This window comes from Aegilops tauschii, chromosome 3 (genome assembly GCF_002575655.3).
Source record: "Aegilops tauschii subsp. strangulata cultivar AL8/78 chromosome 3, Aet v6.0, whole genome shotgun sequence".
Classification (NCBI taxonomy): domain Eukaryota; kingdom Viridiplantae; phylum Streptophyta; class Magnoliopsida; order Poales; family Poaceae; genus Aegilops; species Aegilops tauschii.
This window is the reverse complement of record NC_053037.3, coordinates 605,262,121-605,274,124: the sequence shown is the minus strand read 5'-3', so window position 1 is coordinate 605,274,124 and position 12,004 is coordinate 605,262,121. Positions and strand designations below refer to the sequence as shown.

Sequence of the window (12,004 nt, the reverse complement as noted above, 5' to 3'; positions counted from 1 at the left end):
TTCTTCTGTAGGATCGAAACCCACTCGGCCTCCGGCTGTACCACACGCCGACTCGGACTACTGCTAGTTCTCGATGGATCAATGCTGCTGCTATATAAGAGCAGCCTCCAGCTTGGATCTCTCCATCAAACCAAGCCATCCAGCGCAGGTGCTTATTAACCAAGAGTCCAAGAGCCAAGGAGACAACCAGCAGATCGACAACAACATGGGGTGCAGCATGAGCCGCCTCCTCAAGACCACCGTCACGCTGATCATCCTCGTCCTTCTCCTCATGCCCGGGGCCTTAGTCGCCACTAGCTTCGATGCCTCACGAAGCCAACAGCTGCCGCTGCCGCGTGGGACGGTCCACGGGCCGGAGAGCGTCGCCTTCGACGGTCAAGGCCAGGGCCCCGACAGAGGCGTCTCTGACGGCCGGATCCTCAAGTGGAACGGCGAAAAGCTAGGATGGACTACCTATGCATATGGACCCGGCTACGATAGCAGGACGTGCACGCCGTTCAAGTTCAGCCCGGAGACTGAGACTGCCAGGGAGAGCCGCTGCGGCCGTCCGCTCGGCCTACGGTTCAACCAGAAATCGGGTGACCTCTACGTGGCCGACGCATACAAGGGGCTGATGCGGGTTGCGCCGGGCGGCGGGGAGGCCACCGTGTTGGTCAACCAGGTTGACGGTTTTCCTCTGCGCTTCACCAACGGTGTTGACGTCGATCAAGTTACGGGTCAGGTCTACTTCACCGACAGCTCGATGAACTATCAAAGGTCGCAGCATGAGATGGTCACTCGCACTGGGGACTCGACGGGCCGCCTCATGAGGTACGACCCACGGACATCCGATGTCACGGTGCTCCAGGCGGGCATGACGTACCCCAACGGCGTCGCGCTCAGCGCCGACCGCACTCACCTCGTGGTCGCATCTACCGGACCATGCAAGCTGCTGAGGCATTGGATCAAAGGGGTCAACGCAGGCACATCGGAGCCTTTTGCCGACCTGCCCGGCTATCCAGATAACGTGAGGCCCGACACCAAAGGAGGCTATTGGGTGGCGTTACACCGCGAGAAGAATGAGTTACCCTTTGGTCGTGATAGTCATCGTCTCGCTGTCAGGGTCGGTAACGATGGGAAGATAGTCGAGGAGATGAGACGGCCAAAGAAGGTGAGGCCCACCGAGATTATGGAGAGAGCAAATGGCAAAATCTACTTGGGTTCGGTAGAGCTTCCTTATGTCGGCGTTGTTAAGCGCAAGTAGAGAACTATTGTAGTAGATGTATATAGGATGCCTTTTAGTTTCTTGCTCTTACCACTAAATGTAATTTTTCAATTTATTTTTGTTTTCGTCGGATGGACTATTGTAATACACATTTTCTATCAGCAAATCATTATTTGTTCTTTCCTCCATATTTACGTGCATAAAAGCTAAATTCTATCCATATAAGAGCCAGCCTGCATGCTATTGCTAGCGAGAGAGCAGGGACGCACCATGCACTCGTGGATTGTTCCCTTCACGTAAACACGCAAAGTCAATGAATTTGCTCTTTATTCCTGCTGTAGAATTCTAGAACCACATATATGCAGTGCAATTCACACATACACATATGCCCTCAAAGTTTTTGTATGTTAAGACACTATATTATTTTTGACAAGCAACAATGGTTATACTTAGACGTGTACTGTGACGGCACTCCTCCCAATGGTTGCTACTTAGAAGTGTAGTATTGTACATTGGGGTGTGGCCCGTCACTAGGCATGTAAAAATATTTGTTCTCTCATTTTATCAATGCATCGAGACAAAAGCTTTTGTGTTTTATCAAAAATAATATAGTGTCTTGGCATACAAAAACTTTCAGGGCATATGTGTATGTGTGAATTGCATTGCATATATATGGTTCTAAAATTCTACAACAGAAACCGCCAAGAATAAAAGAAGTTCAGACGTAATGAACAAATTCGTTGAGATGGGTTTATTTTTTGTATCTATTAAAATAGGTTATGTTGTATCTTATGCCCTGCAAAATTTCATTTAAAATATGAGCACTTTTTAACTATGCAAAATATACGAGATTATAAGTTTATAGTTTAATGTGTCATTCACATATATGTTTTTTGTGCAGACCACAAGTTGTCATATTTTTTTTATAGTTTTTTTTGCATGCACACGATGTATGCTAAACTACATCCATTTTGTGTTCATTTGTACGTTTGAATTGCACTGCATGTACGCACGTGCAACTCCTTTCTTCCTCTGATATAATCACCTGAACAGCTAATGGTCTCCAAATGGGCGCCGTTTGATTGGCATCCAAGGGTACAGGATCGAAGCATATTAATTTATGACGAAAAATACACCAGCTGGTCGTATAATTAATCTCGTCGCCTAGCCTAGCTGTGACCTCATGTCTGTCTACTACCTTCCATTTTCGTTCAATCCACACAGCGTTCCCTTTCACTTGTAGCTGCCCGGCCGCCATTTAAAGCCAACCCATCCCGGCCTCCGCAAGCTAGCCTGCCCTCCCAACAACCCTAGCCGCAAAATGGAACCCCAGCTCCCTGTTGCAGCCGCCGCCACCAACGCTCCTGCAGCCGCGCCGGAGATTGGCCGGTCGTTCATCGCCTGCCCCGAGGATTCCGGCCAAAAACGGTGGGTACACTATATGAAATTACGCATGCATATAGCTATATCTTTTACGGATTAGATCTATTTTATATTTTTTTCTTGTTGCTAGATCAAAAGCATATGCATCGACGGAATGAATCTCTAATCTCTTGATTTCCAAGTTTCAAAAGCATGCATCCAGGAAATGAATCTCTAAACTCTAGTGGGGTATTCTCCTGATTTGTTAGATTAATGTACTCCAATCTCTTGATTTGCAGCGTATGCGCCTCAATGGATGAGCTGGACAGCCTAGACCGGGAAATGGTCTTCGCCGACCTGCTGCTACCCAAGGTGGCGGAGATGGTATTGGCCTCCGACGTAAAGGACTACATGGCGCTTTGAGGTGCGTGCAAGCCGTGGAGGGCCGCCACTGCCGACCCGAAGCTAGTGGGCATGGACCCGCGCTTCTACCCATGGCAATGGGAGATGACGAAAGGGGATGAGCGCACCGATCACAAGGCCAGGTTCGTAAACCATCTCACTAGCGCCTCCATCGAGCTCAACATCCCTCGGGAGTACGGGGACGTCGTCGCCAGCGCCGAGGGCCTCCTGGTGCTCTTAGCCTTAGGGTGGGATATGCGGCTGTTCAACCCGGTGACCGGGGCCGTCGCTGACCTGCCCAACGTCTTCCTCGAGAGCCCACCCTGGGCGATCGAGTGGAACGCGGCAGGAATGGTCTACAACGACGGCGAGGCTGATCCCACCGTGGTGCTGTATGTGACGGTGGGGTCGTTCAGGGAAGTAATCATGCACGCAAAGCCCGGCGACGTCAGGTGGCAGATCATGGATCCTTCGCCGGCGCTGTCAAAGTCCGGGCTCTTCGTGCGCGGCCAGTTCTTCCTGCCAACTCTAGAAGGGGATTTGCTCAGATATGCGCTCCGACCGCAGCCTCACTTCGTGTGCGTGGCTAGGCAGCACGCTCGCCACAGGCTTAGTAACAACTCGTTCATCAGATCCTTCCTGCAACTGGCCCGCCACCGCGACGGGGTGATGAGAATGCAGCTCGTGCGTGACGTCCTTGTCGTGTTCCCTAGCGAACACGTGGACATGGTTGTCGAGTTGTTCTGGGTGGACGTCACAGAGGGGAGCCTTACACTTGTGCAGCAACAGGACTTGGCCGATGGCGATGATCGGCGTGGTGATTACATGTTGGCGCTAGGCATCGGCAGTGATGAGTCTGAATCTGATGACTAGTACCATGTTCCAGCGATATGTTCCATCAAGACGTCTAGTGTCAAGACATTGCTGTATCCTTTTATCAGCTTGTTGTTGAATAATTTGCTGTCAGTTATTTCAATTCATGTAAAAAAATGTTTTATAATTTTGCGTGGAACATAATTATTATTGACATTTTTTCCTATTCTTCAAAGCTGAAGTTATGTGCTTTCAATCACTACAAGATTAGTCATCAACCCGTGCACTTCCACGGGAAAGCAATTTAAGTTACAGATAATATCATACAGATGTGATTTTTTTTATTTATGCATCAATGATGAGTAATATATATAGAGAAGAGAAATGACATAAGTTCTCGGTATAAAAATCCTCGTATTCAAAATCAAGTAGCATGGGTGCATCAACATAGGAAACTCACACAAACTAATAAAATTCTATATCAGTATATATTGAACTCATGTTCCAATCATTTCCATGGAACTCCTTGGAAAGTACAAACCTACGTTATACTAAGCCACTTATAGTTTGAAAAAAAATGAAGTTACTTCATTGAAAGATTAAAAAAGTTATATTAAACCTTAGTAACAACAACAACAAAGCCTTTAGTATCAAACAAGTTGGGGTAGGCTAGAGGTGAAACCCCTAAGATCTCGTGACCAACTGATGGCTCCGACACATGGATTGCAAGCTTCCACGCACCCCTATCCATAGATAGTTTTTTGGTGATACCCCAATCCTTCATGTCTCTCTTAACGGACTCCTCCCATGTCAACTTCGGTCTACCCCGACCTCTCTTGACATTCTCCGTACGTTTTATCCGTCCGCTATGCACTGGATCTTTTGGAGGCCTGTGTTGAATATGCCCAAACCATCTCAGACGATGTTGGACAAGCTTCTCTTCAATTGGTGCTACGCTAACTGTTGAACATGTCACATTTTAGTCGGCCAACACTCAGGCCATATAGCATTGCGGGTCGAACCGCCGTCAGTTCACATCTTCATCAATACCCCCATCCTCCTGTAGCATTGGCCCCAAATATCGAAAGGTGTACTTCCGGGGCACCACCTGCCCACCAAGGCTAACCTCCACCTCCTCACACCTAGTAGTACTGCAACCGCACATCATGTACTCAGTTTTAGTTCTACTAAGCTTAAACCCTTTCGATTCCAAGGTTTGTCTCCATAACTCTAACTTCCTATTTACCCCCGTCTGACTATCGTCAACTAGCACCACATCGTCCGCAAAGAGCATACACCATGGGATATCTCCTTGTATATCCCTTGTGACCTCGTCCATCACCATGGCAAAAAGATAAGGGCTCAAAGTTGACCCCTGATGTAGTCCTATCTTAATCGGGAAGTCATCAGTGTCGACATCACTTGTTCGAACACTTGTCACAACATTATTGTACATGTCCTTGATGCGGGTAATGTACTTTGCTGGGACTTTGTGTTTCTCCAAGGCCCATCACATGACATTCCACGGTATCTTATCGTAGGCCTTCTCCAAGTCAATGAACACCATATGCAAGTCCTTCTTTTGCTCCCTGTATCTCTCCATAAGTTGTCGAACCAAGCAAATGGCTTCCATCGTCGATCTCCCAGGCATGAAACCAAACTGATTTTTGGATCATGCTTGTCATTCTTCTTAAGCGGTTCTCAAGAATAAGATGCACTAAGAGAATATAAGTGCAATTGTATCATGACACATTAGTAGTTGAGATCCTATACATCCCTGTTCATTGTGGTGAGCTAACCTCGGCAAAGGGAGCATGCATGCAACTCATTATGCAAAAATAACCTATAAGAATAGCCTGCACCAGCGAGAGTGGATTTTTGGAACGCGGGCGTATTGGAGGACCTTATTTTAAATACTTTAATAATCACATTCATTTTTAAAAAAAATTCCGAAAAGAATTCTACATGATCATATGGATGTATATTACATATGTGTAAAGTTTGGCGATGAAATAAGTAAACATGTGAGCTATACAAAAATGACAAAATGATGATTTCCAAATAGTGAATAATACATGCACTATTCATCTTTCCAGAGTCCTGATTTTGTCATTTTCGTGTGACTCACATGGTCACTTATACCAGCATCAAATTTTGCACATGTGTAATATACATCCATATAAACATGTTGATTTATTTTCATAATTTTTTGAAACTTCAAAATAGCATTTTGGCATTATTCAAAATATAGGGCTCCAATGCACCCGTGCTCCAAAGTGACTTTTTGCTGCACCAATGTACTATATCTTGAGAAAAGGAACTCCTTGGTCATCACTGAACATGCCCCAAAAGGATAATTTTAGATTTAATTTCTTGTTGCTTCCATCAACAAATCAAATCCTGCTACCAATAATAAAATAATAATTCTGCTATTACAAAAATTACTAACAATTCATAAAGTGGTTATTTCTCTACTCTGGTCTCAGATTTTAAGCTATATCTGTTTCAGAACATTAGTTATTGCAATCTTAGAACGAACATAAACTGCTCCTCATCATCCATAATAAGTGAAAGTTTTGGAGAAATCATACAAAAGTAAATGTCAGTATAGCCTTGTCAACTGGATGTTGCTTATGTGTCATGAATCTTTGTTATTTGTATCGATTAAATAGTGAATAAATAACAAATCCGAAAGATCATAGTAAATAAAGTAATTTAAAGGAAGCATATATCATGAAAAAGGTGATTAGGATTCCATCCGAGGCTTCCAACTATAGGCATCTCCCCTTTTTCTCAAACATACACTACAACCAAAAAGATGAAATGGTAGATGGAAACAACGATTAAATGCAGAACATGATGAAATAATTAAGCTTGCATGGCATATTTGTGTCTGAACTAAGAACAATTTCCTGAAGAAATATACTTGCTATTTGGTAACAATAGTTGATGGTTTCATCATAGAGACAATAGCTAATGGCTTCATTGGAGGACAACCGACTTTGGACAAAAATATGATTGAAATTCAAAATCATGGACGTCTTCACTTAAGAGGGAAACAAAAATCAGAGGAAGAGAACTGGAAATTAAGTGGTTGTATAGGGAGATGTATATGCATGACTCATATAATCGAGATAGAAATTCAAATAGAAAGAAATCACGTGCATGCTTCATTTAATAGATATACTATATGAACACTAACTCAAGCAAACATACAATGTCCAAAAGGTTTAAAAAATAAGCAACTTCGATAATGGACAAAGCAATCATTGGGTCAGATCTAGGAGTTAACTCTCATCTAGAGTATATAAATATCAATGGAATCAGTATGAGTAAATAATAGCCACTTTACGTGGTAAGAAAATGCATATCTGCATGCAATCTGTGGAGTAAAGCATCAGCAATTCCCATGACTCAACTTCTAATGCACTATTGATGTTTCACGTGCAGGGTAATAACATGGTAGTATGAAGCCATCATCTTTCATCCATCCAAGGTATCCTAGTGTGCTACCAATTAAAAAATAAACAGAAGTAATCTTGTGAACTAGTCAGGGAAAGAAGGAATATTTTTTTTCTGACATGCGAACTACCTGTGTGGTGGCTTAGAGGATGTGCATGTGGAGGAGAGGCAACTACTGCTCCTAGATATAAGTTTTTTTTCGAAACAGAGGCAAAAGATTTGCATCATCTATTAAATAAGAAGAGAATATAGTTTGTTACAAGGGCACACTTCTACACGGCATGCAGGAATAGTCACACAAAATAATGTTCCCTAATTTCATAGCTCTGGCGGTGATCCAATGGTTTGCCTCGCGGATGATGTTGTTTAGCAAGATTGGTGGTGCAGTGCTCTTGCTTCGGACCATTTGGAACGAGCAGAATGCTCCTAGATATAAGTGAGGGTGACATGGAAGGACGGCTTCAATATTTTTGTTCAGATGGTACGGATCAACCTCATTTATCAGATATTTGGTGACGAATTTAATGGCTTGTAGAATACAGTAGGGGCTCAATCCAATAATTAGTGGGCTGCACCTGCACCAGGAAACGCGTGATGCAGCCCCGACGTGATGAGAAGCTCATATGGCCAGTACGTCCTCACGTCTGTTGTGCAGCCATGGGAAACAATGGATGAGGGTATTGCTTGTACGTACGTCAGCGTGCATCTTCTCTCATAATAGAATCGCTAGCTTTAGCTAGCTATCCTCGTGTACCCGTGCTTCTCAGCGTAACCAATCTATCTGTGCGTGGGTCACTGGTAGAAAATGGGCCTTTAGTCCCGGTTCGCAAAGGCCTTTAGTCCGGCTGTGCAACCGGGACTAAATATGCGCGACTAAAGACCCCCCCCCTAGTCGCGCCTCTTACGAACCGCGACTAAAGGCTTTAGTCCCGGTTCTCGTGGCTAACCGGGACTAAAGGCCCGTCCACGTGGGCGCCAGGGGTCCGTCGGGGCGGAGGACCTTTAGTCCCGGTTCTCGTGGCTAACCGGGACTAAAGGCCTCCTCCGCAGGTTTAGGGTTTTAGCCCCCCTAAACCTGGTTTCTTTGCGAATTTTTTTAATTTTTTTTATTTTCAAATTTCTGAATTATTTTAACCTCTAATCTCTAATCACCACCCCTCATCACTGCTCAATTTATCCTCTAATCTCTAATCACCCCTCATCATTCCAAATCATCTAACTTCCCGGACGGTCACCCATCCTCTCACTACTCCAGCCTGAGCACGCTTAACTTCCGGGTTCTATTCTCCCTCGTTTCCAAGTCTGCACTTGTTGTTTTCCTGACAATAGTAGGATGTCAATTCTATTAACCCTCAGGAATTTAGCTTGAGGACGAAGTGACACATTTCACTGTTTGAGTTTGAAACTATTGTTTTAAAAAACAATAATTATTTAGTAACACTAATATTTCTGGAATAATTAGTTGGACCATTGTTTGACCACTGTTTGACCACTGTTTGACCAGATTTGACCAAAGTTTAAAAAAATCTGAAATAATTATTTAGTAACACTAATATTCTAGAATAATTAGTTTGACCATTGTTTGACCACAGTTTGACCACAGTTTGAATTTTTTTGAATTTTTTTGCCTCTCCAGATCTTAAAAGCCCCGTATCTTTTTTTCTGTTAGGTTTTTGAGGATTTTGAAAATTTTTAACAGGGTTCCCCCGATTAAATTCGGATGTAACTTTTCGAGTAGATGATTTTTCATATAAAAAACTTTTTCATCCGAGTTCGTATGCAAAAGTTATGCCCATTTTAAGAAATTCCAGAGAGATTTTGCAAATAAAGTCGAAATTCATATTTGTTAATTTTCCCAACAACTAGACCACATATAACATGGGAAACTTTTTTTTTGACATTTCCATCATTTTCTTTTGTTTTTTCTAAAACTGAAAAGGCGATCCAGGGGGGTGGTAGAGTTTGAAAATGAAGCCTCAAATCCCGAAGGCCATTAGTCGCGACCTTTAGTCCCGGTTGGTCTGGCCAACCGCGACTAAAGGCCTTCGGGCCAGCCTGAGGACCTTTAGTCCCGGTTGGCCAGGCCAACCGGGACTAAAGCCCCTCCCGTCCGCCAGCTGTCGACCGAGCGCGCTGGGCCCAGATAGTTGGTCGCGGGTCTCCTCCCGAACCGCGACTAAAGACCCCTTTGGTCGCGGTTCGATTATTTTGAAGACTAATGGGGGCGTATGGAAGCCTCTTTTTCTACTAGTGGGTGTTAATGATACTGTGCCAAAAAGTACAGGATCATACATCTCGTCGGAAATATAGGGCGTTTTCGCGGCAAAGGAACCTGCATCGCTTAGCTTCTGAGGAGAATGGATGGCTGCACAGTCGAGTTTGCCACACAGCCCACGGAGGCAAGCCGCCCACTTGCATCCCGTCGTTGTTGCCAAGCTGATGCACGCCACCGCCTCCATCGTCAAACACTCAGGGATACGGATATTAGATAGCTAGCATCCGCTGATCAATCTCCAACCCTGGGCACTATATACATATCAACATGCGTATGCAACACGGTCTCCCTGCTCTCGTGGAACCTGGCCACCGGCGACTCTGTGCAGCTCCCACATTGCACGCCCATATACAGCATCAACGGCCTCAGCTGCTACCTGTTTTCTTGGATGAGACTTGGATCGTGGTTTTATTCATGAAAGAAAAGAGGAGGAGCTACCATGTATTCTGGTTATGGAAGCATGTTTTTTTTAATAAATAGATGATAGGAGAGGACCGTGGTGATGGTCTTTTATTTAGGAAAAGTGCTGATGGTCCCCGTTTCTTGTGAGAAAAGGTCTCTTATAACGTTGTTAGTTTTTTCTTTTGAGATTGCGACTCTTATGACGTTTTTGTGAAGGAAAATATTGATATTTTTTCCTGATGTTATTAGTGTGCACGCTGTGTCGGTTTATTGATCTTTTTTTTCTGATCTTAATTAGTGTATATGCATATAAGATCAGCTTCTCGTGGTCAATCTCCTTGATGATGTTTTCCTCACTCACCTGTTCTATTTTTATTTAGCTAGCTAGTGTACATATAAGTTCGATCTGAAAATAATATGGTAAATTCTTATACATTTTTGTTCTACTTACTTCATTTGTACCTAACTACGATAAGTAAATTCAGCACTCATTTTTTAACAGGTTGCATGTGCCTTTAAAAAAAAGATGTGATCACTTTGATGTCCATCCTCTTGGTATACTGGGTATGCACACCGTTCACTACTTATATTCCTCAAGGAATTTCATGCTGAAAAGAGAAAACAAAATAGCACAACAATTGGTGCGGATGTTATCCTTTTTTCTGTTTCATGTATAATTGTGTCATATATTTTCTCTAGATAGTTGTTGTTCCCTACTTATGTAATCAAAGTGGAGCTGTAATCACGTAGGAGCTCATCCCTCTACATTGACTCTACATATATCTTTGTCTTGGTCGTTGATTGTCTTGGTCGTTGATTGTCTTGGTCGCCTGATGGACCTCGCTCAGCAGCTCAACGTCCTCTCGCCCCTCAGCAAGATGACCATCAAGCATATTGCCTGCATTTACGTAGACGATGTTATCATCTTCATCAAACCTTTATTGCTGGACATCAATGTTGTTTCGCAGATCATGGATCTCTTTGGTAAAGCTACAGGCCTATGCACCAATATGGCCAAAAGTAAAATTCTTCCAATCAGATGTGATGGTATTGATCTCACCTCTCTGCAAGTTGCTATTGGTTGTCAGATTGCTAGCTTCCCTTGTCCTTATTCGGGGATGCCCCTCTTGGATAAGCGTCTGAAATTGACTGATGTCCAAGAGCTCCTGGATAAGTTTTTTTTTGCTTGGAAGTGCTCTCCACGTACGCCGTGTGGTAGTTCCTGGATAAGCTCATCAAGAAAATTGTTGCATGGAAGGCTTGTTGGATCTCCTCCTCTGGGGGTTGGTTCTTGTTCGCTTCGTATTATCGGCCATGCTCATATTTTTGCTTCTTGCCATGGAGCAACCATAGTGGGTTATCAAGCAGATTGACAAACTGCAGTGTGCTTTCCTTTGGGCAGGAGTTGATGCTATCACTGGCGGTAAGTGCTTGGTGCGATGGTCGCAGGTTTGCTCGCCAGTGCAGTTTGGTGGGCTCGGTATCCCAAACAAGGTATTGCTCTAAAAGCGAGGTGGTTGTGGCTCAATCATAGAGGAACTGACAAGCTATGGCATGATCTTCCGATTCCTGTCGATAAGGAAGTCAAGGCTCTGTTTGTTGCTAGTACTTGTTTCATCTTGGGTTATGGCAAATCAGTTTCCTTTTGGCATGACCACTGATTGAATGGGGAGGCTCCTGCATTTGTCTTCCCAAATCTTTATAAACACAGCAAGAAGAGGAAGATCATTGTTAATGAGGGCCTCACCAACAGTAAATGGATTTCTTCGATAAAGCACAACCCGGACGTTGATGTTCTTCCTAAATTTATCAGCCTTTGGCACCACACTCAAGTAATTTTGCTATCTGAAAGGGAGGATGTTCTAAGCTGGAAATGGACTCCTGATGGGAAGTACTATGCTAACTCTGATTATTTGTATCAGTTCTGGGGAAGGGTTAAGTTCCCTTATTTTAGGGAAACAGCAGGACTCTACTGCGTATTTTTATTAATTTTTAAAAAGTAATAGAAAGTCTTCAGGAAAGAAAAGAAAGAAATAAAAACATACAAATACAAATAAATAAATAATATATCTAGTTTACTAGAT

The 12,004-nt window shown here is 43.7% G+C and overlaps 1 pseudogene; it reads left to right on the top strand.

The window, feature by feature from the left end:
* Positions 1-205: 205 nt before the first annotated feature.
* On the top strand, positions 206-1,243 carry LOC141020816 (protein STRICTOSIDINE SYNTHASE-LIKE 10-like; annotated as a pseudogene).
* Positions 1,244-12,004: the final 10,761 nt, after the last annotated feature.